Source organism: Carassius gibelio, chromosome A19, assembly GCF_023724105.1.
Source record: "Carassius gibelio isolate Cgi1373 ecotype wild population from Czech Republic chromosome A19, carGib1.2-hapl.c, whole genome shotgun sequence".
Lineage (NCBI taxonomy): Eukaryota > Metazoa > Chordata > Actinopteri > Cypriniformes > Cyprinidae > Carassius > Carassius gibelio.
In genome coordinates this window covers 1553281-1577177 of record NC_068389.1, presented here as the reverse complement: position 1 = coordinate 1577177, position 23897 = coordinate 1553281, and the positions used below count along the sequence as shown (strand labels likewise).

At 39.3% G+C, this 23897-nt stretch overlaps 23 pseudogenes; all 23 read right to left on the bottom strand.

Moving 5' to 3' along the window:
* Window positions 1–2422: 2422 nt before the first annotated feature.
* LOC127937881 (uncharacterized) lies at window positions 2423–2541 on the bottom strand (annotated as a pseudogene).
* Window positions 2542–3324: 783 nt separating this feature from the next.
* LOC127936757 (uncharacterized) lies at window positions 3325–3443 on the bottom strand (annotated as a pseudogene).
* Window positions 3444–3953: 510 nt separating this feature from the next.
* LOC127937271 (uncharacterized) lies at window positions 3954–4072 on the bottom strand (annotated as a pseudogene).
* Window positions 4073–4990: 918 nt separating this feature from the next.
* Window positions 4991–5109, bottom strand: LOC127936756 (uncharacterized; annotated as a pseudogene).
* A 509-nt stretch (window positions 5110–5618) lies between these two features.
* LOC127937270 (uncharacterized) lies at window positions 5619–5737 on the bottom strand (annotated as a pseudogene).
* A 922-nt stretch (window positions 5738–6659) lies between these two features.
* Window positions 6660–6778, bottom strand: LOC127936580 (uncharacterized; annotated as a pseudogene).
* Window positions 6779–7563: 785 nt separating this feature from the next.
* LOC127936237 (uncharacterized) lies at window positions 7564–7682 on the bottom strand (annotated as a pseudogene).
* A 923-nt stretch (window positions 7683–8605) lies between these two features.
* On the bottom strand, window positions 8606–8724 carry LOC127937331 (uncharacterized; annotated as a pseudogene).
* A 783-nt stretch (window positions 8725–9507) lies between these two features.
* LOC127936844 (uncharacterized) lies at window positions 9508–9626 on the bottom strand (annotated as a pseudogene).
* Window positions 9627–10410: 784 nt separating this feature from the next.
* LOC127936236 (uncharacterized) lies at window positions 10411–10529 on the bottom strand (annotated as a pseudogene).
* Window positions 10530–11452: 923 nt separating this feature from the next.
* On the bottom strand, window positions 11453–11571 carry LOC127936755 (uncharacterized; annotated as a pseudogene).
* Window positions 11572–12074: 503 nt separating this feature from the next.
* On the bottom strand, window positions 12075–12193 carry LOC127937269 (uncharacterized; annotated as a pseudogene).
* A 368-nt stretch (window positions 12194–12561) lies between these two features.
* LOC127936754 (uncharacterized) lies at window positions 12562–12680 on the bottom strand (annotated as a pseudogene).
* A 510-nt stretch (window positions 12681–13190) lies between these two features.
* Window positions 13191–13309, bottom strand: LOC127937268 (uncharacterized; annotated as a pseudogene).
* A 926-nt stretch (window positions 13310–14235) lies between these two features.
* LOC127935979 (uncharacterized) lies at window positions 14236–14354 on the bottom strand (annotated as a pseudogene).
* A 925-nt stretch (window positions 14355–15279) lies between these two features.
* LOC127937608 (uncharacterized) lies at window positions 15280–15398 on the bottom strand (annotated as a pseudogene).
* A 784-nt stretch (window positions 15399–16182) lies between these two features.
* On the bottom strand, window positions 16183–16301 carry LOC127936235 (uncharacterized; annotated as a pseudogene).
* A 2416-nt stretch (window positions 16302–18717) lies between these two features.
* LOC127937556 (uncharacterized) lies at window positions 18718–18836 on the bottom strand (annotated as a pseudogene).
* Window positions 18837–20032: 1196 nt separating this feature from the next.
* Window positions 20033–20151, bottom strand: LOC127937266 (uncharacterized; annotated as a pseudogene).
* A 501-nt stretch (window positions 20152–20652) lies between these two features.
* On the bottom strand, window positions 20653–20771 carry LOC127936578 (uncharacterized; annotated as a pseudogene).
* Window positions 20772–21830: 1059 nt separating this feature from the next.
* LOC127936234 (uncharacterized) lies at window positions 21831–21949 on the bottom strand (annotated as a pseudogene).
* Window positions 21950–22872: 923 nt separating this feature from the next.
* On the bottom strand, window positions 22873–22991 carry LOC127937558 (uncharacterized; annotated as a pseudogene).
* Window positions 22992–23770: 779 nt separating this feature from the next.
* Window positions 23771–23889, bottom strand: LOC127937265 (uncharacterized; annotated as a pseudogene).
* Between the last annotated feature and the right edge of the window lie 8 nt (window positions 23890–23897).

Sequence of the window (23897 nt, the reverse complement as noted above, 5' to 3'; positions counted from 1 at the left end):
TTTCCTTATTTCAGTCATGTACTCTTCCCTCCAGTTAGTTTCTTGTAATAAAATCACATCTTCTCCTTTACACATTTCTTTCACTTTTTCAAATTTTCCCATGTCTGACAGCCCTCTAGCATTAAAAGTCACTATTCTTAACAGCATAAAACATATAGAAATATGCATAAAACCCATAAACTCAGTCCATCTCCTCCAAACCCTTTAGCAACTCATACTTATTTGTACATTCAAAACCATCTTCTTTAAGCACTCTTTTTCTTGCAGTATCTAAATTGGGTATTACCTTCACAGATCTTCTTCTTTTTGATGATTTCCCCTGCGTCTCCTCATTTTCTTGTCCTTGTTCACACTCTTTTGTAGCATCATTAATTTCTACTGCGTCCATCTCCTTTTGCACACTGTCCGTCACATCCATCGGTGTACATAAAATTCCCTCCTGTTGTGCATCACTCAATACTTTATTCCTTTCATCATCCAGTTCCATAGTATCCAAAGCATTTTTCAAGCTGTCAGTCAAATCCATCTGTGTCCAAATTCCCCCCTCCTGTTGTGTTTGTATGATGGGTTCGTTACACTCTTTCTGTTGTTCCATATCCTTAATTAATTCCAGTCCTTCACCTCGAACTCTTTCTCCATCGTCTCGCTGCTCGTTGTCTCTTTCATGCACCTGCCCGCCCACCTGCTGCTCCTCCTCCTCACCCTGCATCCAACACTCACACTTATTTAAAACCAAATTGCAATCCGGGCACGTCACAGCGTTGCAATTTCTTGCGAAGTGGCCTCTCTCCTCGCATTTATGGCACGTGAACTCTGGGCAGTCCTTCACCACATGGTCTGGGCTCATGCACAGCCGACAAGTCTTCACCTGATGGCTGTGCATCACCCGAAAATATTGTGGACCCTCTGCCGTCTCTATTTTTGTGCTGTAAGGGAGGGAGGCCACCTCCTTCGGGAACCGCGCCTTTACATATCTTGTCCCATCCTCAATGCTGGTGCCCGGATATACACGCCGCTTTATTTTTGAAATTGGGGAAACCCCCCAAACCTCCAGTTTATTTAAAATCTCTTCATCAGCAAGGTAGACGGGCAGATGCATGAAAGAGACAACATAATCTCTGTTTTGAAGTTTTTTTATCTCACAGTTCACTCCATTTATTAACAATCCCTCAGTCAGCTTATCACAAGTTTCTTCTTTTTCCATTGTGAGCTCGTATTCTTTTCCTTGTCTTGGCCTTAGTGCCAAGATTTCCCCATATCCATATTTGTCAGTCACCGCTTTGATAATATCCACAGCCCTCAGCTCACTTAAATTCTCCACATTCACAATCACAGTTGCCTCCTTTAAGTATCTCCTTTCACCAAATTTATCTCTTGCATCTTGATTTTTACCGTGTCCTGCTCGTTGTCGATACTCCAGTCCAGTGTTGCTTGCCATGCGTCTCTCTCCAGCCAGTCCAGTGTCGTTTGCCATGCGTGTCTCTCCAGCCAGTCCAGTGTCGTTTGCCATGCGTGTCTCTCCAGCCATTCCAGTGTCGTTTGCCAATAATCTGTCCATTGTACAAAACACAAACAAAAAATTAACCACCCTCCAGCCAGCAAGATGCCGCTGTTAGGTGGTTTAAAACTGAAAAACTACACAAAAAATAAACTAAAGTCCAAAAACAACTCTCAAAACAAACACTAACAGAAAAAACAAAATGGAGGAGAGCCTTCCTCTCCAAACTGCAGCCAACACTTCCTGTAGCTCTCTAGCGCCCTCAGGTTGGTATGGCCGTAAGCGAAGACTGCTGCAAAGAGAAGGCTATTTAAAGATCAGCCAATCTACTCGCCAGTACATTATAAAAGTAGGAAAGAAACCCCAAAAGCTTAAAGCACCTGGTATTCCTAGGCGGTCTCTCATCCAAGTACTAACCTGGCCCAAACCTGCTTATATTCAGAGATCGGGCATTGACTCTATTTTTTGGCAAATTTATTATATACTAAGTGAAAAAATTCCAAAAGCTTAAAGCACCTGATATTCCTTGGCGGTCTATCATTCAATTACTAACCAGACCTTAACCTGCTAAGATTCAGAGATCGGGCATTGACTTCTTCTTTTTTTTTTTTTTTTGCAAGATTATTATATAATTCGTAAAAAATATCCAAAAATTTAAAGCACCTGGTATTCCCAGGCAGTCTCCCATCCATGTACTAACCTGGCTCAAACCTGCTTATATTCAGAGATCGGGCATTGACTCTATTTTTTGCCAAATTTATTATATACTAAGTGAAAAAATTCCAAAAGCTTAAAGCACCTGGTATTCCTTGGCGGTCTCTCATCCAAGTACTAACCAGACTTAAACCTGCTAAGATTCAGAGATCGGGCATTGACTCTATTTTTTGGCAAAATTATTATATACTAAGTGAAAAATTTCAAAAAAGCTTACAGTACCTGGTATTCCCAGGCGGTCTCCCATCCAGGCACTAACCAGGCCCAAACCTGCTTAGCTTACGAGATCAGACAAGATCGGGCATAGCCAGGCTGGTATGGCCATAAGCGAAGACTGCTGCAAAGAGAAGGCTATTTAAAGATCAGCCAATCTACTCGCCAGTACATTATAAAAGTAGGAAAGAAACCCCAAAAGCTTAAAGCACCTGGTATTCCTAGGCGGTCTCTCATCCAAGTACTAACCTGGCCCAAACCTGCTTATATTCAGAGATCGGGCATTGACTCTATTTTTTGGCAAATTTATTATATACTAAGTGAAAAAATTCCAAAAGCTTAAAGCACCTGGTATTCCTTGGCGGTCTATCATTCAATTACTAACCAGACCTTAACCTGCTAAGATTCAGAGATCGGGCATTGACTTCTTCTTTTTTTTTTTTTTTTTGCAAGATTATTATATAATTCGTGAAAAATATCCAAAAATTTAAAGCACCTGGTATTCCCAGGCAGTCTCCCATCCATGTACTAACCTGGCCCAAACCTGCTTATATTCAGAGATCGGGCATTGACTCTATTTTTTGCCAAATTTATTATATACTAAGTGAAAAAATTCCAAAAGCTTAAAGCACCTGGTATTCCTTGGCGGTCTCTCATCCAAGTACTAACCAGACCTAAACCTGCTAAGATTCAGAGATCGGGCATTGACTCTATTTTTTTTTTTTTGCAAGATTATTATATAATTCGTGAAAAATATCCAAACATTTAAAGCACCTGGTATTCCCAGGCAGTCTCCCATCCATGTACTAAACTGGCGCAAACCTGCTTATATTCAGAGATCGGGCATTGACTCTATTTTTTGGCAAAATTATTATATACTAAGTGAAAAATTTCAAAAAAGCTTACAGTACCTGGCATTCCCAGGCGGTCTCCCATCCAGGCACTAACCAGGCCCAAACCTGCTTAGCTTACGAGATCAGACAAGATCAGGCATAGCCAGGCTGGTATGGCCATAAGCGAAGACTGCTGCAAAGAGAAGGCTATTTAAAGATCAGCCAATCTACTCGCCAGTACATTATAAAAGTAGGAAAGAAACCCCAAAAGCTTAAAGCACCTGGTATTCCTAGGCGGTCTCTCATCCAAGTACTAACCTGGCCCAAACCTGCTTATATTCAGAGATCGGGCATTGACTCTATTTTTTGGCAAATTTATTATATACTAAGTGAAAAAATTCCAAAAGCTTAAAGCACCTGGTATTCCTTGGCGGTCTCTCATCCAAGTAATAACCAGACCTAAACCTGCTAAGATTCAGAGATCGGGCATTGACTCTTTTTTTTTTTTTTTTTTTTTTTTTGCAAGATTATTATATAATTCGTGAAAAATATCCAAACATTTAAAAGCACCTGGTATTCCCAGGCAGTCTCCCATCCATGTACTAACCTGGCGCAAACCTGCTTATATTCAGAGATCGGGCATTGACTCTATTTTTGGGCAAAATTATTATATACTAAGTGAAAAATTTCAAAAAACCTTAGAGTACCTGGTATTCCCAGGCGGTCTCCCATCCAGGCACTAACCAGGCCCAAACCTGCTTAGCTTACGAGATCAGACAAGATCGGGCATAGCCAGGCTGGTATGGCCATAAGCGAAGACTGCTGCAAAGAGAAGGCTATTTAAAGATCAGCCAATCTACTCGCCAGTACATTATAAAAGTAGGAAAGAAACCCCAAAAGCTTAAAGCACCTGGTATTCCTAGGCGGTCTCTCATCCAAGTACTAACCAGACCTAAACCTGCTAAGATTCAGAGATCGGGCATTGACTCTATTTTTTTTTTTTTTGCAAGATTATTATATAATTTGTGAAAAATATCCAAAAATTTAAAGCACCTGGTATTCCCAGGCAGTCTCCCATCCATGTACTAACCTGGCCCAAACCTGCTTATATTCAGAGATCGGGCACTGACTCTATTTTTTGCCAAATTTATTATATACTAAGTGAAAAAATTCCAAAAGCTTAAAGCACCTGGTATTCCTTGGCGGTCTCTCATCCAAGTACTAACCAGATCTAAACCTGCTAAGATTCAGAGATCGGGCATTGACTCTTTTTTTTTTTTTTTGCCAGATTATTATATAATTCGTGAAAAATATCCAAAAATTTAAAGCACCTGGTATTCCCAGGCAGTCTCCCATCCATGTACTAACCTGGCGCAAACCTGCTTATATTCAGAGATCGGGCATTGACTCTTTTTTTTGCCAAATTTATTATATACTAAGTGAAAAAATTCCAAAAGCTTAAAGCACCTGGTATTCCTTGGCGGTCTCTCATCCAAGTACTAACTAGACCTAAACCTGCTAAAATTCAGTGATCGGGCATTGACTCTTTTTTTTTTTTGCAAGATTATTATATAATTCGTGAAAAATATCCAAACATTTAAAGCACCTGGTATTCCCAGGCAGTCTCCCATCCATGTACTAACCTGGCGCAAACCTGCTTATATTCAGAGATCGGGCATTGACTCTAATTTTTTGGCAAAATTATTATATACTAAGTGAAAAATTTCAAAAAAGCTTACAGTACCTGGCATTCCCAGGCGGTCTCCCATCCAGGCACTAACCAGGCCCAAACCTGCTTAGCTTACGAGATCAGACAAGATCAGGCATAGCCAGGCTGGTATGGCCATAAGCGAAGACTGCTGCAAAGAGAAGGCTATTTAAAGATCAGCCAATCTACTCGCCAGTACATTATAAAAGTAGGAAAGAAACCCCAAAAGCTTAAAGCACCTGGTATTCCTAGGCGGTCTCTCATCCAAGTACTAACCTGGCCCAAACCTGCTTATATTCAGAGATCGGGCATTGACTCTATTTTTTGGCAAATTTATTATATACTAAGTGAAAAAATTCCAAAAGCTTAAAGCACCTGGTATTCCTTGGCGGTCTCTCATCCAAGTAATAACCAGACCTAAACCTGCTAAGATTCAGAGATCGGGCATTGACTCTTTTTTTTTTTTTTTTTTTTTTTTGCAAGATTATTATATAATTCGTGAAAAATATCCAAACATTTAAAAGCACCTGGTATTCCCAGGCAGTCTCCCATCCATGTACTAACCTGGCGCAAACCTGCTTATATTCAGAGATCGGGCATTGACTCTATTTTTGGGCAAAATTATTATATACTAAGTGAAAAATTTCAAAAAACCTTAGAGTACCTGGTATTCCCAGGCGGTCTCCCATCCAGGCACTAACCAGGCCCAAACCTGCTTAGCTTACGAGATCAGACAAGATCGGGCATAGCCAGGCTGGTATGGCCATAAGCGAAGACTGCTGCAAAGAGAAGGCTATTTAAAGATCAGCCAATCTACTCGCCAGTACATTATAAAAGTAGGAAAGAAACCCCAAAAGCTTAAAGCACCTGGTATTCCTAGGCGGTCTCTCATCCAAGTACTAACCAGACCTAAACCTGCTAAGATTCAGAGATCGGGCATTGACTCTATTTTTTTTTTTTTTTGCAAGATTATTATATAATTTGTGAAAAATATCCAAAAATTTAAAGCACCTGGTATTCCCAGGCAGTCTCCCATCCATGTACTAACCTGGCCCAAACCTGCTTATATTCAGAGATCGGGCACTGACTCTATTTTTTGCCAAATTTATTATATACTAAGTGAAAAAATTCCAAAAGCTTAAAGCACCTGGTATTGCTTGGCGGTCTCTCATCCAAGTACTAACCAGATCTAAACCTGCTAACATTCAGAGATCGGGCATTGACTCTTTTTTTTTTTTTTTTTTTTGCCAGATTATTATATAATTCGTGAAAAATATCCAAAAATTTAAAGCACCTGGTATTCCCAGGCAGTCTCCCATCCATGTACTAACCTGGCGCAAACCTGCTTATATTCAGAGATCGGGCATTGACTATTTTTTGCCAAATTTATTATATACTAAGTGAAAAAATTCCAAAAGCTTAAAGCACCTGGTATTCCTTGGCGGTCTCTCATCCAAGTACTAACTAGACCTAAACCTGCTAAAATTCAGAGATCGGGCATTGACTCTTTTTTTTTTTTTGCAAGATTATTATATAATTCGTGAAAAATATCCAAACATTTAAAGCACCTGGTATTCCCAGGCAGTCTCCCATCCATGTACTAACCTGGCGCAAACCTGCTTATATTCAGAGATCGGGCATTGACTCTATTTTTTGGCAAAATTATTATATACTAAGTGAAAAATTTCAAAAAAGCTTAGAGTACCTGGTATTCCCAGGCGGTCTCCCATCCAGGCACTAACCAGGCCCAAACCTGCTTAGCTTACGAGATCAGACAAGATCGGGCATAGCCAGGCTGGTATGGCCATAAGCGAAGACTGCTGCAAAGAGAAGGCTATTTAAAGATCAGCCAATCTACTCGCCAGTACATTATAAAAGAAGGAAAGAAACCCCAAAAGCTTAAAGCACCTGGTATTCCTAGGCGGTCTCTCATCCAAGTACTAACCTGGCCCAAACCTGCTTATATTCAGAGATCGGGCATTGACTCTATTTTTTGCCAAATTTATTATATACTAAGTGAAAAAATTCCAAAAGCTTAAAGCACCTGGTATTCCTTGGCGGTCTATCATTCAATTACTAACCAGACCTTAACCTGCTAAGATTCAGAGATCGGGCATTGACTTCTTCTTTTTTTTTTTTTTTTTTGCAAGATTATTATATAATTCGTGAAAAATATCCAAAAATTTAAAGCACCTGGTATTCCCAGGCAGTCTCCCATCCATGTACTAACCTGGCCCAAACCTGCTTGTATTCAGAGATCGGGCATTGACTCTATTTTTGGCCAAATTTATTATATAGTAAGTGAAAAAATTCCAAAAGCTTAAAGCACCTGGTATTCCTTGGCGGTCTCTCATCCAAGTACTAACCAGACCTAAACCTGCTAAGATTCAGAGATCGGGCATTGACTCTTTTTTTTTTTTTTTTGCAAGATTATTATATAATTCGTGAAAAATATCCAAACATTTAAAGCACCTGGTATTCCCAGGCAGTCTCCCATCCATGTACTAACCTGGCGCAAACCTGCTTATATTCAGAGATCGGGCATTGACTCTATTTTTTGGCAAAATTATTATATACTAAGTGTAAAATTTCAAAAAAGCTTACAGTACCTGGCATTCCCAGGCGGTCTCCCATCCAGGCACTAACCAGGCCCAAACCTGCTTAGCTTACGAGATCAGACAAGATCGGGCATAGCCAGGCTGGTATGGCCATAAGCGAAGACTGCTGCAAAGAGAAGGCTTTTTAAAGATCAGCCAATCTACTCGCCAGTACATTATAAAAGTAGGAAAGAAACCCCAAAAGCTTAAAGCACCTGGTATTCCTAGGCGGTCTCTCATCCAAGTACTAACCAGACCTAAACCTGCTAAGATTCAGAGATCGGGCATTGACTCTATTTTTTTTTTTTTTTGCAAGATTATTATATAATTTGTGAAAAATATCCAAAAATTTAAAGCACCTGGTATTCCCAGGCAGTCTCCCATCCATGTACTAACCTGGCCCAAACCTGCTTATATTCAGAGATCGGGCACTGACTCTATTTTTTGCCAAATTTATTATATACTAAGTGAAAAAATTCCAAAAGCTTAAAGCACCTGGTATTGCTTGGCGGTCTCTCATCCAAGTACTAACCAGATCTAAACCTGCTAACATTCAGAGATCGGGCATTGACTCTTTTTTTTTTTTTTTTTTTTGCCAGATTATTATATAATTCGTGAAAAATATCCAAAAATTTAAAGCACCTGGTATTCCCAGGCAGTCTCCCATCCATGTACTAACCTGGCGCAAACCTGCTTATATTCAGAGATCGGGCATTGACTATTTTTTGCCAAATTTATTATATACTAAGTGAAAAAATTCCAAAAGCTTAAAGCACCTGGTATTCCTTGGCGGTCTCTCATCCAAGTACTAACTAGACCTAAACCTGCTAAAATTCAGAGATCGGGCATTGACTCTTTTTTTTTTTTTTGCAAGATTATTATATAATTCGTGAAAAATATCCAAATATTTAAAGCACCTGGTATTCCCAGGCAGTCTCCCATCCATGTACTAACCTGGCGCAAACCTGCTTATATTCAGAGATCGGGCATTGACTCTATTTTTTGGCAAAATTATTATATACTAAGTGAAAAATTTCAAAAAAGCTTAGAGTACCTGGTATTCCCAGGCGGTCTCCCATCCAGGCACTAACCAGGCCCAAACCTGCTTAGCTTACGAGATCAGACAAGATCGGTCATAGCCAGGCTGGTATGGCCATAAGCGAAGACTGCTGCAAAGAGAAGGCTATTTAAAGATCAGCCAATCTACTCGCCAGTACATTATAAAAGAAGGAAAGAAACCCCAAAAGCTTAAAGCACCTGGTATTCCTAGGCGGTCTCTCATCCAAGTACTAACCTGGCCCAAACCTGCTTATATTCAGAGATCGGGCATTGACTCTATTTTTTGCCAAATTTATTATATACTAAGTGAAAAAATTCCAAAAGCTTAAAGCACCTGGTATTCCTTGGCGGTCTATCATTCAATTACTAACCAGACCTTAACCTGCTAAGATTCAGAGATCGGGCATTGACTTCTTCTTTTTTTTTTTTTTTTTTGCAAGATTATTATATAATTCGTGAAAAATATCCAAAAATTTAAAGCACCTGGTATTCCCAGGCAGTCTCCCATCCATGTACTAACCTGGCCCAAACCTGCTTGTATTCAGAGATCGGGCATTGACTCTATTTTTGGCCAAATTTATTATATAGTAAGTGAAAAAATTCCAAAAGCTTAAAGCACCTGGTATTCCTTGGCGGTCTCTCATCCAAGTACTAACCAGACCTAAACCTGCTAAGATTCAGAGATCGGGCATTGACTCTTTTTTTTTTTTTTGCAAGATTATTATATAATTCGTGAAAAATATCCAAACATTTAAAGCACCTGGTATTCCCAGGCAGTCTCCCATCCATGTACTAACCTGGCGCAAACCTGCTTATATTCAGAGATCGGGCATTGACTCTATTTTTTGGCAAAATTATTATATACTAAGTGAAAAATTTCAAAAAAGCTTACAGTACCTGGCATTCCCAGGCAGTCTCCCATCCAGGCACTAACCAGGCCCAAACCTGCTTAGCTTACGAGATCAGACAAGATCGGGCATAGCCAGGCTGGTATGGCCATAAGCGAAGACTGCTGCAAAGAGAAGGCTATTTAAAGATCAGCCAATCTACTCGCCAGTACATTATAAAAGTAGGAAAGAAACCCCAAAAGCTTAAAGCACCTGGTATTCCTAGGCGGTCTCTCATCCAAGGACTAACCTGGCCCAAACCTGCTTATATTCAGAGATCGGGCATTGACTCTATTTTTTGCCAAATTTATTATATACTAAGTGAAAAAATTCCAAAAGCTTAAAGCACCTGGTATTCCTTGGCGGTCTATCATTCAATTACTAACCAGACCTTAACCTGCTAAGATTCAGAGATCGGGCATTGACTTCTTCTTTTTTTTTTTTTTTTTGCAAGATTATTATATAATTCGTGAAAAATATCCAAAAATTTAAAGCACCTGGTATTCCCAGGCAGTCTCCCATCCATGTACTAACCTGGCCCAAACCTGCTTATATTCAGAGATCGGGCATTGACTCTATTTTTTGCCAAATTTATTATATACTAAGTGAAAAAATTCCAAAAGCTTAAAGCACCTGGTATTCCTTGGCGGTCTCTCATCCAAGTACTAACCAGACCTAAACCTGCTAAGATTCAGAGATCGGGCATTGACTCTATTTTTTTTTTTTTTGCAAGATTATTATATAATTCGTGAAAAATATCCAAACATTTAAAGCACCTGGTATTCCCAGGCAGTCTCCCATCCATGTACTAACCTGGCGCAAACCTGCTTATATTCAGAGATCGGGCATTGACTCTATTTTTTGGCAAAATTATTATATACTAAGTGAAAAATTTCAAAAAAGCTTACAGTACCTGGCATTCCCAGGCGGTCTCCCATCCAGGCACTAACCAGGCCCAAACCTGCTTAGCTTACGAGATCAGACAAGATCGGGCATAGCCAGGCTGGTATGGCCATAAGCGAAGACTGCTGCAAAGAGAAGGCTATTTAAAGATCAGCCAATCTACTCGCCAGTACATTATAAAAGTAGGAAAGAAACCCCAAAAGCTTAAAGCACCTGGTATTCCTAGGCGGTCTCTCATCCAAGTACTAACCAGACCTAAACCTGATAAGATTCAGAGATCGGGCATTGACTCTATTTTTATTTTTTTTTGCAAGATTATTATATAATTTGTGAAAAATATCCAAAAATTTAAAGCACCTGGTATTCCCAGGCAGTCTCCCATCCATGTACTAACCTGGCCCAAACCTGCTTATATTCAGAGATCGGGCACTGACTCTATTTTTTGCCAAATTTATTATATACTAAGTGAAAAAATTCCAAAAGCTTAAAGCACCTGGTATTCCTTGGCGGTCTCTCATCCAAGTACTAACCAGATCTAAACCTGCTAAGATTCAGAGATCGGGCATTGACTCTTTTTTTTTTTTTTTTTTTGCCAGATTATTATATAATTCGTGAAAAATATCCAAAAATTTAAAGCACCTGGTATTCCCAGGCAGTCTCCCATCCATGTACTAACCTGGCGCAAACCTGCTTATATTCAGAGATCGGGCATTGACTCTATTTTTTGCCAAATTTATTATATACTAAGTGAAAAAATTCCAAAAGCTTAAAGCACCTGGTATTCCTTGGCGGTCTCTCATCCAAGTACTAACTAGACCTAAACCTGCTAAAATTCAGTGATCGGGCATTGACTCTTTTTTTTTTTTGCAAGATTATTATATAATTCGTGAAAAATATCCAAACATTTAAAGCACCTGGTATTCCCAGGCAGTCTCCCATCCATGTACTAACCTGGCGCAAACCTGCTTATATTCAGAGATCGGGCATTGACTCTAATTTTTTGGCAAAATTATTATATACTAAGTGAAAAATTTCAAAAAAGCTTACAGTACCTGGCATTCCCAGGCGGTCTCCCATCCAGGCACTAACCAGGCCCAAACCTGCTTAGCTTACGAGATCAGACAAGATCAGGCATAGCCAGGCTGGTATGGCCATAAGCGAAGACTGCTGCAAAGAGAAGGCTATTTAAAGATCAGCCAATCTACTCGCCAGTACATTATAAAAGTAGGAAAGAAACCCCAAAAGCTTAAAGCACCTGGTATTCCTAGGCGGTCTCTCATCCAAGTACTAACCTGGCCCAAACCTGCTTATATTCAGAGATCGGGCATTGACTCTATTTTTTGGCAAATTTATTATATACTAAGTGAAAAAATTCCAAAAGCTTAAAGCACCTGGTATTCCTTGGCGGTCTCTCATCCAAGTAATAACCAGACCTAAACCTGCTAAGATTCAGAGATCGGGCATTGACTCTTTTTTTTTTTTTTTTTTGCAAGATTATTATATAATTCGTGAAAAATATCCAAACATTTAAAAGCACCTGGTATTCCCAGGCAGTCTCCCATCCATGTACTAACCTGGCGCAAACCTGCTTATATTCAGAGATCGGGCATTGACTCTATTTTTGGGCAAAATTATTATATACTAAGTGAAAAATTTCAAAAAACCTTAGAGTACCTGGTATTCCCAGGCGGTCTCCCATCCAGGCACTAACCAGGCCCAAACCTGCTTAGCTTACGAGATCAGACAAGATCGGGCATAGCCAGGCTGGTATGGCCATAAGCGAAGACTGCTGCAAAGAGAAGGCTATTTAAAGATCAGCCAATCTACTCGCCAGTACATTATAAAAGTAGGAAAGAAACCCCAAAAGCTTAAAGCACCTGGTATTCCTAGGCGGTCTCTCATCCAAGTACTAACCAGACCTAAACCTGCTAAGATTCAGAGATCGGGCATTGACTCTATTTTTTTTTTTTTTTTTGCCAGATTATTATATAATTCGTGAAAAATATCCAAAAATTTAAAGCACCTGGTATTCCCAGGCAGTCTCCCATCCATGTACTAACCTGGCGCAAACCTGCTTATATTCAGAGATCGGGCATTGACTCTAATTTTTTGGCAAAATTATTATATACTAAGTGAAAAATTTCAAAAAAGCTTACAGTACCTGGCATTCCCAGGCGGTCTCCCATCCAGGCACTAACCAGGCCCAAACCTGCTTAGCTTACGAGATCAGACAAGATCAGGCATAGCCAGGCTGGTATGGCCATAAGCGAAGACTGCTGCAAAGAGAAGGCTATTTAAAGATCAGCCAATCTACTCGCCAGTACATTATAAAAGTAGGAAAGAAACCCCAAAAGCTTAAAGCACCTGGTATTCCTAGGCGGTCTCTCATCCAAGTACTAACCTGGCCCAAACCTGCTTATATTCAGAGATCGGGCATTGACTCTATTTTTTGCCAAATTTATTATATACTAAGTGAAAAAATTCCAAAAGCTTAAAGCACCTGGTATTCCTTGGCGGTCTCTCATCCAAGTAATAACCAGACCTAAACCTGCTAAGATTCAGAGATCGGGCATTGACTCTTTTTTTTTTTTTTTTTTTTTTTTTGCAAGATTATTATATAATTTGTGAAAAATATCCAAACATTTAAAAGCACCTGGTATTCCCAGGCAGTCTCCCATCCATGTACTAACCTGGCGCAAACCTGCTTATATTCAGAGATCGGGCATTGACTCTATTTTTGGGCAAAATTATTATATACTAAGTGAAAAATTTCAAAAAACCTTAGAGTACCTGGTATTCCCAGGCGGTCTCCCATCCAGGCACTAACCAGGCCCAAACCTGCTTAGCTTACGAGATCAGACAAGATCGGGCATAGCCAGGCTGGTATGGCCATAAGCGAAGACTGCTGCAAAGAGAAGGCTATTTAAAGATCAGCCAATCTACTCGCCAGTACATTATAAAAGTAGGAAAGAAACCCCAAAAGCTTAAAGCACCTGGTATTCCTAGGCGGTCTCTCATCCAAGTACTAACCAGACCTAAACCTGCTAAGATTCAGAGATCGGGCATTGACTCTATTTTTTTTTTTTTTGCAAGATTATTATATAATTTGTGAAAAATATCCAAAAATTTAAAGCACCTGGTATTCCCAGGCAGTCTCCCATCCATGTACTAACCTGGCCCAAACCTGCTTATATTCAGAGATCGGGCACTGACTCTATTTTTTGCCAAATTTATTATATACTAAGTGAAAAAATTCCAAAAGCTTAAAGCACCTGGTATTGCTTGGCGGTCTCTCATCCAAGTACTAACCAGATCTAAACCTGCTAACATTCAGAGATCGGGCATTGACTCTTTTTTTTTTTTTTTTTTTTGCCAGATTATTATATAATTCGTGAAAAATATCCAAAAATTTAAAGCACCTGGTATTCCCAGGCAGTCTCCCATCCATGTACTAACCTGGCCCAAACCTGCTTGTATTCAGAGATCGGGCATTGACTCTATTTTTGGCCAAATTTATTATATAGTAAGTGAAAAAATTCCAAAAGCTTAAAGCACCTGGTATTCCTTGGCGGTCTCTCATCCAAGTACTAACCAGACCTAAACCTGCTAAGATTCAGAGATCGGGCATTGACTCTTTTTTTTTTTTTTTTGCAAGATTATTATATAATTCGTGAAAAATATCCAAACATTTAAAGCACCTGGTATTCCCAGGCAGTCTCCCATCCATGTACTAACCTGGCGCAAACCTGCTTATATTCAGAGATCGGGCATTGACTCTATTTTTTGGCAAAATTATTATATACTAAGTGAAAAATTTCAAAAAAGCTTACAGTACCTGGCATTCCCAGGCGGTCTCCCATCCAGGCACTAACCAGGCCCAAACCTGCTTAGCTTACGAGATCAGACAAGATCGAGCATAGCCAGGCTGGTATGGCCATAAGCGAAGACTGCTGCAAAGAGAAGGCTTTTTAAAGATCAGCCAATCTACTCGCCAGTACATTATAAAAGTAGGAAAGAAACCCCAAAAGCTTAAAGCACCTGGTATTCCTAGGCGGTCTCTCATCCAAGTACTAACCAGACCTAAACCTGCTAAGATTCAGAGATCGGGCATTGACTCTATTTTTTTTTTTTTTTTGCAAGATTATTATATAATTTGTGAAAAATATCCAAAAATTTAAAGCACCTGGTATTCCCAGGCAGTCTCCCATCCATGTACTAACCTGGCCCAAACCTGCTTATATTCAGAGATCGGGCACTGACTCTATTTTTTGCCAAATTTATTATATACTAAGTGAAAAAATTCCAAAAGCTTAAAGCACCTGGTATTGCTTGGCGGTCTCTCATCCAAGTACTAACCAGATCTAAACCTGCTAACATTCAGAGATCGGGCATTGACTCTTTTTTTTTTTTTTTTTTTGCCAGATTATTATATAATTCGTGAAAAATATCCAAAAATTTAAAGCACCTGGTATTCCCAGGCAGTCTCCCATCCATGTACTAACCTGGCGCAAACCTGCTTATATTCAGAGATCGGGCATTGACTATTTTTTGCCAAATTTATTATATACTAAGTGAAAAAATTCCAAAAGCTTAAAGCACCTGGTATTCCTTGGCGGTCTCTCATCCAAGTACTAACTAGACCTAAACCTGCTAAAATTCAGAGATCGGGCATTGACTCTTTTTTTTTTTTTTTTGCAAGATTATTATATAATTCGTGAAAAATATCCAAGTATTTAAAGCACCTGGTATTCCCAGGCAGTCTCCCATCCATGTACTAACCTGGCGCAAACCTGCTTATATTCAGAGATCGGGCATTGACTCTATTTTTTGTCAAAATTATTATATAATAAGTGAAAAATTTCAAAAAAGCTTAGAGTTTCTGGTATTCCCAGGCGGTCTCCCATCCAGGCACTAACCAGGCCCAAACCTGCTTAGCTTACGAGATCAGACAAGATCGGTCATAGCCAGGCTGGTATGGCCATAAGCGAAGACTGCTGCAAAGAGAAGGCTATTTAAAGATCAGCCAATCTACTCGCCAGTACATTATAAAAGAAGGAAAGAAACCCCAAAAGCTTAAAGCACCTGGTATTCCTAGGCGGTCTCTCATCCAAGTACTAACCTGGCCCAAACCTGCTTATATTCAGAGATCGGGCATTGACTCTATTTTTTGCCAAATTTATTATATACTAAGTGAAAAAATTCCAAAAGCTTAAAGCACCTGGTATTCCTTGGCGGTCTATCATTCAATTACTAACCAGACCTTAACCTGCTAAGATTCAGAGATCGGGCATTGACTTCTTCTTTTTTTTTTTTTTTTTTTGCAAGATTATTATATAATTCGTGAAAAATATCCAAAAATTTAAAGCACCTGGTATTCCCAGGCAGTCTCCCATCCATGTACTAACCTGGCCCAAACCTGCTTGTATTCAGAGATCGGGCATTGACTCTATTTTTGGCCAAATTTATTATATAGTAAGTGAAAAAATTCCAAAAGCTTAAAGCACCTGGTATTCCTTGGCGGTCTCTCATCCAAGTACTAACCAGACCTAAACCTGCTAAGATTCAGAGATCGGGCATTGACTCTTTTTTTTTTTTTTGCAAGATTATTATATAATTCGTGAAAAATATCCAAACATTTAAAGCACCTGGTATTCCCAGGCAGTCTCCCATCCATGTACTAACCTGGCGCAAACCTGCTTATATTCAGAGATCGGGCATTGACTCTATTTTTTGGCAAAATTATTATATACTAAGTGAAAAATTTCAAAAAAGCTTACAGTACCTGGCATTCCCAGGCGGTCTCCCATCCAGGCACTAACCAGGCCCAAACCTGCTTAGCTTACGAGATCAGACAAGATCGGGCATAGCCAGGCTGGTATGGCCATAAGCGAAGACTGCTGCAAAGAGAAGGCTATTTAAAGATCAGCCAATCTACTCGCCAGTACATTATAAAAGTAGGAAAGAAACCCCAAAAGCTTAAAGCACCTGGTATTCCTAGGCGGTCTCTCATCCAAGTACTAACCTGGCCCAAACCTGCTTATATTCAGAGATCGGGCATTGACTCTATTTTTTGCCAAATTTATTATATACTAAGTGAAAAAATTCCAAAAGCTTAAAGCACCTGGTATTCCTTGGCGGTCTATCATTCAATTACTAACCAGACCTTAACCTGCTAAGATTCTGAGATCGGGCATTGACTTCTTCTTTTTTTTTTTTTTTTTTGCAAGATTATTATATAATTCGTGAAAAATATCCAAAAATTTAAAGCACCTGGTATTCCCAGGCAGTCTCCCATCCATGTACTAACCTGGCCCAAACCTGCTTATATTCAGAGATCGGGCATTGACTCTATTTTTTGCCAAATTTATTATATACTAAGTGAAAAAATTCCAAAAGCTTAAAGCACCTGGTATTCCTTGGCGGTCTCTCATCCAAGTACTAACCAGACCTAAACCTGCTAAGATTCAGAGATCGGGCATTGACTCTTTTTTTTTTTTTTTGCAAGATTATTATATAATTCGTGAAAAATATCCAAACATTTAAAGCACCTGGTATTCCCAGGCAGTCTCCCATCCATGTACAGTTTTGTTCAAAATAATAGCAGTACAATGTGACTAACCAGAATAATCAAGGTTTTTAGTATATTTTTTATTGCTACGTGGCAAACAAGTTACCAGTAGGTTCAGTAGATTGTCAGAAAACAAATGAGACCCAGCATTCATGATATGCACGCTCTTAAGGCTGTGCAATTGGGCAATTAGTTGAAAGGGGTGTGTTCAAAAAAATAGCAGTGTCTACCTTTGACTGTACAAACTCAAAACTATTTTGTACAAACATTTTTTTTTTCTGGGATTTAGCAATCCTGTGAATCACTAAACTAATATTTAGTTGTATGACCACAGTTTTTTAAAACTGCTTGACATCTGTGTGGCATGGAGTCAACCAACTTGTGGCACCTCTCAGCTGTTATTCCACTCCATGATTCTTTAACAACATTCCACAATTCATTCACATTTCTTGGTTTTGCTTCAGAAACAGCATTTTTGATATCACCCCACAAGTTCTCAATTGGATTAAGGTCTGGAGATTGGGCTGGCCACTCCGTAACATTAATTTTGTTGGTTTGGAACCAAGACTTTGCCCGTTTACTAGTGTGTTTTGGGTCATTGTCTTGTTGAAACAACCATTTCAAGGGCATGTCCTCTTCAGCATAGGGCAACATGACCTCTTCAAGTATTTTAACATATGCAAACTGATCCATGATCCCTGGTATGCGATAAATAGGCCCAACACCATAGTAGGAGAAACATGCCCATATCATGATGCTTGCACCTCCATGCTTCACTGTCTTCACTGTGTACTGTGGCTTGAATTCAGAGTTTGGGGGTCGTCTCACAAACTGCCTGTGGCCCTTGGACCCAAAAAGAACAATTTTACTCTCATCAGTCCACAAAATGTTCCTCCATTTCTCTTTAGGCCAGTTGATGTGTTCTTTGGCAAATTGTAACCTCTTCTGCACATGCCTTTTTTTTAACAGAGGGACTTTGCGGGGGATTCTTGAAAATAGATTAGCTTCACACAGACGTCTTCTAACTGTCACAGTACTTACAGGTAACTCCAGACTGTCTTTGATCATCCTGGAGGTGATCATTGGCTGAGCCTTTGCCATTCTGGTTATTCTTCTATCCATTTTGATGGTTGTCTTCCGTTTTCTTCCACGTCTCTCTGGTTTTGCTCTCCATTTTAAGGCATTGGAGATCATTTTAGCTGAACAGCCTATCATTTTTTGCACCTCTTTATAGGTTTTCCCCTCTCTAATCAACTTTTTAATCAAAGTATGCTGTTCTTCTGAACAATGTCTTGAACGACCCATTTTCCTCAGCTTTCAAATGCATGTTCAACAAGTGTTGGCTTCATCCTTAAATAGGGGCCACCTGATTCACACCTGTTTCTTCACAAAATTGATGACCTCAGTGATTGAATGCCACACTGCTATTTTTTTGAACACACCCCTTTCAACTAATTCAACTAATTGCCCAATTGCACAGCCTTAAGAGCGTGCATATCATGAATGCTGGGTCTCATTTGTTTTCTGAGAATCTACTGAACCTACTGGTAACTTGTTTGCCACGTAGCAATAAAAAAATATACGAAAAACCTTGATTATTCTGGTTAGTCACATTGTACTGCTATTATTTTGAACAATACTGTACTAACCTGGCGCAAACCTGCTTATATTCAGAGATCGGGCATTGACTCTATTTTTTGGCAAAATTATTATATACTAAGTGAAAAATTTCAAAAAAGATTACAGTACCTGGCATTCCCAGGCTGTCTCCCATCCAGGCACTAACCAGGCCCAAACCTGCTTAGCTTACGAGATCAGACAAGATCGGGCATAGCCAGGCTGGTATGGCCATAAGCGAAGACTGCTGCAAAGAGAAGGCTATTTAAAGATCAGCCAATCTACTCGCCAGTACATTATAAAAGTAGGAAAGAAACCCCAAAAGCTTAAAGCACCTGGTATTCCTAGGCGGTCTCTCATCCAAGTACTAACAAGACCTAAACCTGCTAAGATTCAGAGATCGGGCATTGACTCTATTTTTTTTTTTTTTTGCAAGATTATTAAATAATTTGTGAAAAATATCCAAAAATTTAAAGCACCTGGTATTCCCAGGCAGTCTCCCATCCATGTACTAACCTGGCCCAAACCTGCTTATATTCAGAGATCGGGCACTGACTCTATTTTTTGCCAAATTTATTATATACTAAGTGAAAAAATTCCAAAAGCTTAAAGCACCTGGTATTCCTTGGCGGTCTCTCATCCAAGTACTAACCAGATCTAAACCTGCTAAGATTCAGAGATCGGGTATTGACTCTTTTTTTTTTTTTTGCCAGATTATTATATAATTCGTGAAAAATATCCAAAAATTTAAAGCACCTGGTATTCCCAGGCAGTCTCCCATCCATGTACTAACCTGGCGCAAACCTGCTTATATTCAGAGATCGGGCATTGACTCTATTTTTTGCCAAATTTATTATATACTAAGTGAAAAAATTCCAAAAGCTTAAAGCACCTGGTATTCCTTGGCGGTCTCTCATCCAAGTACTAACTAGACCTAAACCTGCTAAAATTCAGTGATCGGGCATTGACTCTTTTTTTTTTTTTGCAAGATTATTATATAATTCGTGAAAAATATCCAAAAATTTAAAGCACCTGGTATTCCCAGGCAGTCTCCCATCCATGTACTAACCTGGCCCAAACCTGCTTATATTCAGATATCGGGCATTGACTCTATTTTTTGCCAAATTTATTATATACTAAGTGAAAAAATTCCAAAAGCTTAAAGCACCTGGTATTCCTTGGCGGTCTCTCATCCAAGTACTAACCAGACCTAAACCTGCTAAGATTCAGAGATCGGGCATTGACTCTTTTTTTTTTTTTTTTGCAAGATTATTATATAATTCGTGAAAAATATCCAAACATTTAAAGCACCTGGTATTCCCAGGCAGTCTCCCATCCATGTACTAACCTGGCGCAAACCTGCTTATATTCAGAGATCGGCATTGACTCTATTTTTTGGCAAAATTATTATATACTAAGTGAAAAATTTCAAAAAACCTTAGAGTACCTGGTATTCCCAGGCGGTCTCCCATCCAGGCACTAACCAGGCCCAAACCTGCTTAGCTTACGAGATCAGACAAGATCGGGCATAGCCAGGCTGGTATGGCCATAAGCGAAGACTGCTGCAAAGAGAAGGCTATTTAAAGATCAGCCAATCTACTCGCCAGTACATTATAAAAGTAGGAAAGAAACCCCAAAAGCTTAAAGCACCTGGTATTCCTAGGCGGTCTCTCATCCAAGTACTAACCTGGCCCAAACCTGCTTATATTCAGAGATCGGGCATTGACTCTATTTTTTGGCAAATTTATTATATACTAAGTGAAAAAATTCCAAAAGCTTAAAGCACCTGGTATTCCTTGGCGGTCTCTCATCCAAGTACTAACTAGACCTAAACCTGCTAAAATTCAGAGATCGGGCATTGACTCTTTTTTTTTTTTTTTTTGCAAGATTATTATATAATTCGTGAAAAATATCCAAACATTTAAAGCACCTGGTATTCCCAGGCAGTCTCCCATCCATGTACTAACCTGGCGCAAACCTGCTTATATTCAGAGATCGGGCATTGACTCTATTTTTTGGCAAAATTATTATATACTAAGTGGAAAATTTCAAAAAAGCTTAGAGTACCTGGTATTCCCAGGCGGTCTCCCATCCAGGCACTAACCAGGCCCAAACCTGCTTAGCTTACGAGATCAGACAAGATCGGGCATAGCCAGGCTGGTATGGCCATAAGCGAAGACTGCTGCAAAGAGAAGGCTATTTAAAGATCAGCCAATCTACTCGCCAGTACATTATAAAAGTAGGAAAGAAACCCCAAAAGCTTAAAGCACCTGGTATTCCTAGGCGGTCTCTCATCCAAGGACTAACCTGGCCCAAACCTGCTTATATTCAGAGATCGGGCATTGACTCTATTTTTTGCCAAATTTATTATATACTAAGTGAAAAAATTCCAAAAGCTTAAAGCACCTGGTATTCCTTGGCGGTCTATCATTCAATTACTAACCAGACCTTAACCTGCTAAGATTCAGAGATCGGGCATTGACTTCTTCTTTTTTTTTTTTTTTTTTTGCAAGATTATTATATAATTCGTGAAAAATATCCAAAAATTTAAAGCACCTGGTATTCCCAGGCAGTCTCCCATCCATGTACTAACCTGGCCCAAACCTGCTTATATTCAGAGATCGGGCATTGACTCTATTTTTTGCCAAATTTATTATATACTAAGTGAAAAAATTCCAAAAGCTTAAAGCACCTGGTATTCCTTGGCGGTCTCTCATCCAAGTACTAACCAGACCTAAACCTGCTAACATTCAGAGATCGGGCATTGACTCTATTTTTTTTTTTTTGCAAGATTATTATATAATTCGTGAAAAATATCCAAAAATTTAAAGCACCTGGTATTCCCAGGCAGTCTCCCATCCATGTACTAACCTGGCGCAAACCTGCTTATATTCAGAGATCGGGCATTGACTATTTTTTGCCAAATTTATTATATACTAAGTGAAAAAATTCCAAAAGCTTAAAGCACCTGGTATTCCTTGGCGGTCTCTCATCCAAGTACTAACTAGACCTAAACCTGCTAAAATTCAGAGATCGGGCATTGACTCTTTTTTTTTTTTTGCAAGATTATTATATAATTCGTGAAAAATATCCAAACATTTAAAGCACCTGGTATTCCCAGGCAGTCTCCCATCCATGTACTAACCTGGCGCAAACCTGCTTATATTCAGAGATCGGGCATTGACTCTATTTTTTGGCAAAATTATTATATACTAAGTGAAAAATTTCAAAAAAGCTTACAGTACCTGGCATTCCCAGGCGGTCTCCCATCCAGGCACTAACCAGGCCCAAACCTGCTTAGCTTACGAGATCAGACAAGATCGGGCATAGCCAGGCTGGTATGGCCATAAGCGAAGACTGCTGCAAAGAGAAGGCTATTTAAAGATCAGCCAATCTACTCGCCAGTACATTATAAAAGTAGGAAAGAAACCCCAAAAGCTTAAAGCACCTGGTATTCCTAGGCGGTCTCTCATCCAAGTACTAACCAGACCTAAACCTGCTAAGATTCAGAGATCGGGCATTGACTCTATTTTTTTTTTTTTTTGCAAGATTATTATATAATTTGTGAAAAATATCCAAAAATTTAAAGCACCTGGTATTCCCAGGCAGTCTCCCATCCATGTACTAACCTGGCCCAAACCTGCTTATATTCAGAGATCGGGCACTGACTCTATTTTTTGCCAAATTTATTATATACTAAGTGAAAAAATTCCAAAAGCTTAAAGCACCTGGTATTGCTTGGCGGTCTCTCATCCAAGTACTAACCAGATCTAAACCTGCTAACATTCAGAGATCGGGCATTGACTCTTTTTTTTTTTTTTTTTTTTGCCAGATTATTATATAATTCGTGAAAAATATCCAAAAATTTAAAGCACCTGGTATTCCCAGGCAGTCTCCCATCCATGTACTAACCTGGCGCAAACCTGCTTATATTCAGAGATCGGGCATTGACTATTTTTTGCCAAATTTATTATATACTAAGTGAAAAAATTCCAAAAGCTTAAAGCACCTGGTATTCCTTGGCGGTCTCTCATCCAAGTACTAACTAGACCTAAACCTGCTAAAATTCAGAGATCGGGCATTGACTCTTTTTTTTTTTTTTGCAAGATTATTATATAATTCGTGAAAAATATCCAAACATTTAAAGCACCTGGTATTCCCAGGCAGTCTCCCATCCATGTACTAACCTGGCGCAAACCTGCTTATATTCAGAGATCGGGCATTGACTCTATTTTTTGGCAAAATTATTATATACTAAGTGAAAAATTTCAAAAAAGCTTAGAGTACCTGGTATTCCCAGGCGGTCTCCCATCCAGGCACTAACCAGGCCCAAACCTGCTTAGCTTACGAGATCAGACAAGATCAGTCATAGCCAGGCTGGTATGGCCATAAGCGAAGACTGCTGCAAAGAGAAGGCTATTTAAAGATCAGCCAATCTACTCGCCAGTACATTATAAAAGAAGGAAAGAAACCCCAAAAGCTTAAAGCACCTGGTATTCCTAGGCGGTCTCTCATCCAAGTACTAACCTGGCCCAAACCTGCTTATATTCAGAGATCGGGCATTGACTCTATTTTTTGCCAAATTTATTATATACTAAGTGAAAAAATTCCAAAAGCTTAAAGCACCTGGTATTCCTTGGCGGTCTATCATTCAATTACTAACCAGACCTTAACCTGCTAAAATTCAGAGATCGGGCATTGACTCTTTTTTTTTTTTTTTTTGCAAGATTATTATATAATTCGTGAAAAATATCCAAACATTTAAAGCACCTGGTATTCCCAGGCAGTCTCCCATCCATGTACTAACCTGGCCCAAACCTGCTTATATTCAGATATCGGGCATTGACTCTATTTTTTGCCAAATTTATTATATACTAAGTGAAAAAATTCCAAAAGCTTAAAGCACCTGGTATTCCTTGGCGGTCTCTCATCCAAGTACTAACCAGACCTAAACCTGCTAAGATTCAGAGATCGGGCATTGACTCTTTTTTTTTTTTTTTTGCAAGATTATTATATAATTCGTGAAAAATATCCAAACATTTAAAGCACCTGGTATTCCCAGGCAGTCTCCCATCCATGTACTAACCTGGCGCAAACCTGCTTATATTCAGAGATCGGCATTGACTCTATTTTTTGGCAAAATTATTATATACTAAGTGAAAAATTTCAAAAAACCTTAGAGTACCTGGTATTCCCAGGCGGTCTCCCATCCAGGCACTAACCAGGCCCAAACCTGCTTAGCTTACGAGATCAGACAAGATCGGGCATAGCCAGGCTGGTATGGCCATAAGCGAAGACTG